At 37.6% G+C, this 7,396-nt stretch overlaps 1 non-coding gene across 1 annotated transcript; it reads left to right on the forward strand.

Annotated features, from left to right (window-relative positions):
* The first annotated feature begins 7,042 nt into the window (after positions 1-7,042).
* On the forward strand, positions 7,043-7,117 carry Trnal-caa (transfer RNA leucine (anticodon CAA)). The gene has a single exon. It is a non-coding gene; the product is annotated as a tRNA-Leu (tRNA).
* Positions 7,118-7,396: the final 279 nt, after the last annotated feature.

The raw sequence follows: 7,396 nt of genomic DNA on the forward strand, positions 1-7,396 counted from the left end.
ATCAGTGTCATACTGACGTTACATTTCACCATTCTTTGCTGCAGTACTCTAGAAGTTGATGGGGAAGTGTAATGTAGTATTAAATTATGTACATCTTTGAAGTGTTTTACCTGTAAAACATAGGGTTTTTTAACCTTCCCAACAACGTTTTCTATTTGATGGTTCCAACTTAAGTTGTTAGTAATTGTAATCCATAAGCATTTTTAGTCGAAAGGACAACATTTAAATTTGTGGGATTTGTTGTGGAACCGAAATTTGATGCAATTTTTTTAAAACTCATATGGCGAACCTCGCACTTTTAATTGATTGAAATGCAACTTTCCGTATGATACAGAAATCTTGTATAAATAGTTTTGCAACTCGATTGGATCTTCTTGATGACTTTACTAATCGATAAAAGACAATATCATCTGCAAAAAATATAAGGTGACATCTCAGATTGCCTCCTAAGTCGTTTATACAGATTAGTAACATGACAAGGGCTATAAAACTACCTTGGGGAATCCCATATATAATTCCAGTTTCACTAGGTCACTTCTGGTCAATTACTACGTACTGTGACCTTTCTGACAGAAAATTATGAATCGAGTTGCACAATTGAGACGATACTGCATAGACTCGCAGTTTAATTAGTACCTGCTTCTGAAAAACTACGTCAAACACCACCAGAAAAACTAGAAGTAAATAATGAATGTCTAAGTAATTCGCTGTAACTCATAAAACATAACTTTCTAACGAACTTACGAAGTACTGCACTGCAGTATGGTATCCTTACCAGATATGATTGATGGAGGACATATCGAGAAATCGTGAAATATGGGAGAGAGTGTGACCGTTATTAGGGGTGATGGCGTGACAGTCATTGCTGTGGCTGAGCAATGGTACTGTCCACTTGGTGCTGTTACATGTTTTCAATGTTGTTTTCTGCTTTTTTAAGCCTATATTACGGCGTTAAGTATCATTTTCTTACGTTTCTGGTTAAACAGCATGATTGCCATGTGAAAATGTCACAGTAGATATTTTTCACTGTGAAAATGGTCCATGAGCGAAACCGGTTGTGAAAGAACTTACAAAGAGTTATTAACTGAAACGCTGCACAAGTCACTACAGCAGGTTGTGCATGACACTTCCTTAGCAGTATCAATAACTTTCTTACCTGTTCCATTAGTGTACACCGAGCGAGGTGGCGCAGTGGTAGCACACTGGACTCGCATTCGGGAGGACGACGGTTCAATCCCGCGTCCGGCCATCCTGATTTAGGTTTTCCGTGATTTCCCTAAATCGCTCCAGGCAAATGCTGGGATGGTTCCTTTGAAAGGGCACGGCCGACTTCCACCCCCATCCAGTCCTAATCCGATGAGACCGGTTACCTCGCTGTTTGGTCTCTTCCCCCAAACAATCCAATCCATTAGTGTACCCACCTGCAAATAAAATGAGAGTCTATACAGCCCTCTGCGAGCTCTAATCTCTCTTATCTAATTGTCGTGGTTACTACGAGCGATAAACGGTTGGAGCAATAGAATTTCTCACGATATTTCTAGAGCAAAAGTCCGGTCAAAATTAGAAGTTCATTTGACGTGTAAGGTGGATTAATGATGTCGCAATGGCACCAAATGTCACCGTAATTCTGCCCATTGCCACCGTGGACGTGCCACGTAATGGGAAGGGTGTGACAACCCACCTCCTCTCCTTACCGACGTCACACCCCTTCTATTGACGCCTCTGCAACAGAGGTTAGAACTGCGACGGCCAACGTTGCAATCACGTGGTCTCTACACAAATTTCGCGGCCGGAAACGACAGTTTACCGTTTGATGTACAACAGAATGATGTTCTTGACAAAATTTTGACACTTCTGACACCCGTGAAATTTTCATTCCTTTTCTAATGACATCGTGAGGTTTCATCCCCACTGAACATGACCTGACCACTTTAGACTGTACAGTAGTGCGACAGCAATTTTTTCCTCTGATATACGGGATGGAACCACTAGGGACTGTTGAAAACCACTGAACGAAATTTGAACGTGATCTGAAGCAGCAAGGGTTGTTTCTGCTTTCTTAACCCTCCTATTTCATACCTTCTTGTGGCCAGATGATAGGGGGTACAACATCGACGTGCATGTGAATAAATCAGCAAAGTGTCCCTCTAAAAACCCCCAGTTCGGAAACACCCTTAGCGTCATCCTATACACACCTTTGTTGAGCACTTTAAAAATGTAACTGTATAGAGACTATCCTTCGCTGATTCGTAGGTGCCTGTGGGCAGGAGACCTGTAGACAACCCTAGGCAGAGTGGCATTGCTATAGTGCACGCTTGCGGTCATGCGGAATGTAATGGGTGTTGAAGAGTTTCCGTAATTCTTTTGTGCAGTGTATGTCAAGTAAAAACACAAACTGTAAGTGCTCTACGATGATAATTTATTTCTGGTTTACATGGCTATCTGCAAACAGTAACTCACTATCGTTATCAAAAAGAGAATGGAATTATACAGAACAACAGTGGGAAAGATATTATGCATGGAGAGTGTAATAATTATGTAAACAGAGTAAATTTATCCTTAAGAGTGCAGTTGTAACATATTTGAAACTATACAAGCTTACCAATGCATAAATGAAAATGGAATGATCAGGAAACATTAAAACTTAACATTGAACAAACTTTATGTTTGTGTGTGTGTGTGTGTGTGTGTGTGTGTGTGTGTGTGTGTGTGTGTGCATCAGGGTCTGGTGATTTCTTCCAATGTTTACAATAGTACTTTCGACAAATATGACAGAATACAGCTAAAATACTGAAATCCTGCCAGTATACAAGTTGGTACTATGTGGGGAACACTGCAACACAGTATGTTTCCAGCAGAAAAGATAGGACACAAATCTCAGCAACAGTGAAGCATATATAAAACTTCTCTTTCCTGTAATAAGTTTTACACAGATCAATCAAGATGAAACATAGCAACTAGAATTGGTGTACTTGAATGTGGCTGTAGGTTGCAGTGTTCTGACTCAGTATGTTCTGAGTGAAGGTCACAACTACAAGCTACGATGCTGTGATTTAAAGTCAGCAAAAAAGGAAGAACCCAGAAACTGCTGGAAGCCCAGGAGGATCTCATATACACCTTTCATTTAATATAAAATGACAAAACTCACCTTCAGTCTTTGCTTCTCCTACACTCCACTTCAGCCCTTAATTTCTCTATTCTTCCCACACTGTCTATTCGATTCTGTTAACACAGTTTGCCTTGTAATGATTTCATTATGAACTTCAATGTATTCCAAATGGCTATGTATTTTATTGTTTTAATACACATACGTCCCTGCAACAAAGTGTAACCTTTCATACTTAGGTACACTTTACCTTACACATTTCCAACCATATTCAGCTATCAAAAATTACTTTGATCAGCATGTAATATCTAATTAGAAGTTAATTTCTTGTAATATGCATCATCGACTACTAAAAAGTCCTTAAATGGGGCCATGTCCACTTTTAGCTGTACCTGTTTTATTGCGCTTTTGGCCTTTATGGTATTTTTTAACATGTACAAAAGCATAATACAAGGTACTAAGACAAATGAAATAGGAGAATAAAGTATGTCCAACAACTCTAGAAGAACATTATTTTTAACCTGTTTCTGCAATGTGACATCAAATATTGTAAGAAGCCTATATGCATGTTAACAAGCCACAGATTTGTTGTACATGAGGATATTCTCATTTTATGCCTTTCTTAGTATATTGCATTACATCTCTGCAGATGACTGAAAACTACACAAAAGTGCACTAAAACAGTTACATGTCGTAATGAAAGGATTTCACAAAGTTGTTCTACAGGTATTCTAGCACACATATCTTACATTTATTTTATTGTAATTCTTACCATAATTTAAATTGCTATGTATTCTTTTATTTGGTTTAATAGTACAATATCAGTAATTACTAGTAGTTCTTCATACATATGTAGTGAAACCTGGCATTTAAAACTTACTTTTAGGTCCTGCATTATTTTCGATTTGTCTCTCATGCTCCATCATTACAAGGTAACACTAACAATCAAAGAAACAAACACTATAGTCCACTGTATAGCACTCACCACAATCAACTGGAATTGGCTACAATTATCCAAGATAAGGAACTTGTTGGTTAACTTTTTCTGATATACCTTCTTCCTGTTCACAAATTCTTGTAATGTGTACTCCTGACTTCTTGCTTAATGATTCTGTTTCTACCTAGTTTTGCTTCTCCTGTATCTCACATGTTTGTACTCATTTGAAGCGGTTCTAAAGTGGTTTTGCGTCAACACATACTGTATAATCTTTCGTTGTGTGATAAACTCGTATGAAACTGTTTATACTGTTTATATGAAGTGTTAAGTGACTCACTTCGTGACTTAGTTGAGTCTCCATGAAAGCATCACTAGACTTCAATTGTGATTCTGATTTTACCTTGTTTGGACATGAGGGAAATGCATTTCCAGGATATGCATCAATCTCTCACGTTTATGAATCTAAAAGAAATATCCAGCTACTTACTCACTTAGTCTTTGACTTTTTTCCATTTGACACATTAGTGAGATGTGTTCACTACCTGAAATGGAAAATAGATTTAAAAAGTTAACTCTGTTATTCACATCACAAAATATACCTTGCATATGCTTGTTTCTATTTACTCTTCTCTGATGACACAGGTCCACATTATGAATTTAGTTTCAGTTTTAGTTTATGATCGTTTTGGGTAGCACTGGACATCAATGCAAAGCCAATCGCTAGATGTACACTGTTCATGCTGTTCTGATGACAGCAGAAAAACCATTGCCACTAACAACCATGGAATATTTCCAGCTCTTGATGCTTGATTGAGCTGCCTTCCAGACAAGAAAAAACAATTAATAGTTTGTGGATATTTGAATAAAAATTTATTTAACGGCAAAGAGAGGAAAAATGAACTGGAATTGCCATCTGAGTGTTTGGACCTATTTTCAGTAGTCAGTTTTCCAACTCATGGCTAGTAAGATAGTAGGACACTAATAACATTTTTAAAGGCAGTTTTTGGGCTACAACAATTAATGTGTACCCAATTGTTGATGGTCTAGCTAATAATGATGCACAGGTAATGGAAATAAACAATATGGGTATAGCACCTTACAGACATGAGACAGTCATTGAAAGCAGTGTGGCTTATTAATGAGAACAGAATGCAGTGTTTTAAGAGTAGTTAATAGAGGTGGTATGCAATGAGGTATATATAGAAAGGGATGCTAATGTCAAATTCAATTTATTACACAGTGAATTTGTGTCAATATGTGAAAGTCGCTTTCCTAAAACGTAATCCAGAAAATTCATTAAAAACAATTAAGTTAGCCATGGATAAACAAGGGAATTAAAATCTCATGTAAGAGGGAAAGGGAAATTTATACAAATGCCAGAATAAATCAAGATCCATTGTTACTTGCTTACTATAAAAAATTCTATAATATTTTAGTCGAAGTGATTAAAATGTCCAGAAGTATGCACATCCTGACAGAAATAACCAATGCAGATAATAAGACAAACTCTATGGAGTATTGTTAAATGAGAGACAGGACAGCGAGTCGGTGCTTAATTTAGCATAACAATTACACTAAATGACAATATTGTGAATGATAAGACACAAGTTGCAAGTACTTTTAACAATCGCTTTCTAAATGTAGCTGCAAAGATAGGATTAAATGGTTCAGTTGAAGAAGCAAGAAAGTCTATTATAAACTTCATTCCAGAAACTTTAAGCAACTCGAAATAACACCAACGTTCTTCATAGGAATTAATAGAATTATAGAAATTCCAAGAAACAATAGCTGTGGGAAGGTAGAAAATTTTAGTGACGGGTTAGAAATCACAAATGGAATCCTAGAGGACTGAATTTTGGGTCCACTCTTATTTCTAATTATCGTAATGACCTTCCTCTTGAGGTGCAATAAGTGAATGGAAGCTATTTGCAGACGATACTAGTGCTACAATAAATCTCTTTACTGAGAAAGAAACGGAAGAGGCTGTTGGTGCTGTTTTCCAAAGAATTATTAAGTGGTTCTCTGAAAATGAGCCCTCTCTTAATTTTGAGCAAACACGCTATATTCAATTCTGTGCGACAAATAGAATCATTCAAACAGTTGGTGTATCAAATGAACATAGGTCGGCAAACAGGGTAGAACGCTCCAGGTTTCTAGGCACGTCTACTGATGAAAACTTGATCTGAAAACGCATATTACTGAGCTTCCAAACAATTTTCAGCTGAGTTTGCTCTTTTTTTTATGATTGCTAGTCTTAGGAAAAAACCAATCAACTTCCCGACATACTTTGCATATTCCCACTGAATAACATCTTACGGAATAATTTTCTAGGGTAGCTCATCAGTCAGAAAGAAAATATTGATTACACAAAAGCGGGAAGTAAAAACAGTATGCCGTCTTCACGTGTGGTCGTCATGCAAGTATCTCTTCAAGGACTTACGCAATTTACTTGCAACGTTACAATACATATATTCGCTAACGAAATTCGTCACAGATAATCCGTAACAATTTGAGAAGAATACTGATGACCACACCTACAAGACTAAAAAAAATGACTTTTATTACCTATTATTGAAGCGGTCATTGGCTCAGAAAGGAATTCAATATGCAGCACAAAAAAATTTTGATCATTTACCTAATAAAATAAAATGTCTGATAGGTGGCAAAGCAGTTTTTAAATCTAATCTAAAATCTTTTCTCCTCAACACCTTCTATTCCATGGACTGGTTTTCTCTTTAAGAGCTGGTAGATTGTACAATAAAATAAATACATAAATAAAAACAGACAACAACTCTAGTTTTCAAGTACAGTTGCACGGACAGAACAAAAAAAGTGTTCATTCTGGAAACATCCCCTAGGCTGTGGCTAGGCCGCCTCCGCAATATCCTTTCTTTCAGGAGGGCCAGTCTTGCATGGTTCGCAGGAAACTTCTGTAAAGTCTGGAAGGTAGGAGACGAGGTACTGGCGGAAGTAAAGCTGTGAGGACGGGGCCTGAATCGTGCTTGGGTAGCTCAGTTGGTAGAGCACTTGCCCGCAAAAGGCAAAGGTCCCGAGTTCGAGTCTCGGTCCGGCACACAGTTTTAATCTGCCAGGAAGTTTCGAAAAATGTGTTCATTAATGTTACCACACATCATTTCCATAAAATAGTCGTTCAGATGATCTGTGGAATACGTAACTGACTAATAGCGGTCCATGTATACAACTGTGCGAGTCTACTGAAAAAAAAAAGAAACTGCTTATGCTAACAGCGCACAATCGGCAACAGGATTGCCATCGCCCTTCCGACGTTACATAATGGGGTACGAGTTTTCGTGGTAGTTCACAGCTTGTGCACTGGGAAGATGTATGGAACA

The sequence above is a fragment of the Schistocerca serialis genome, chromosome 1 (assembly GCF_023864345.2).
Source record: "Schistocerca serialis cubense isolate TAMUIC-IGC-003099 chromosome 1, iqSchSeri2.2, whole genome shotgun sequence".
Lineage (NCBI taxonomy): Eukaryota > Metazoa > Arthropoda > Insecta > Orthoptera > Acrididae > Schistocerca > Schistocerca serialis.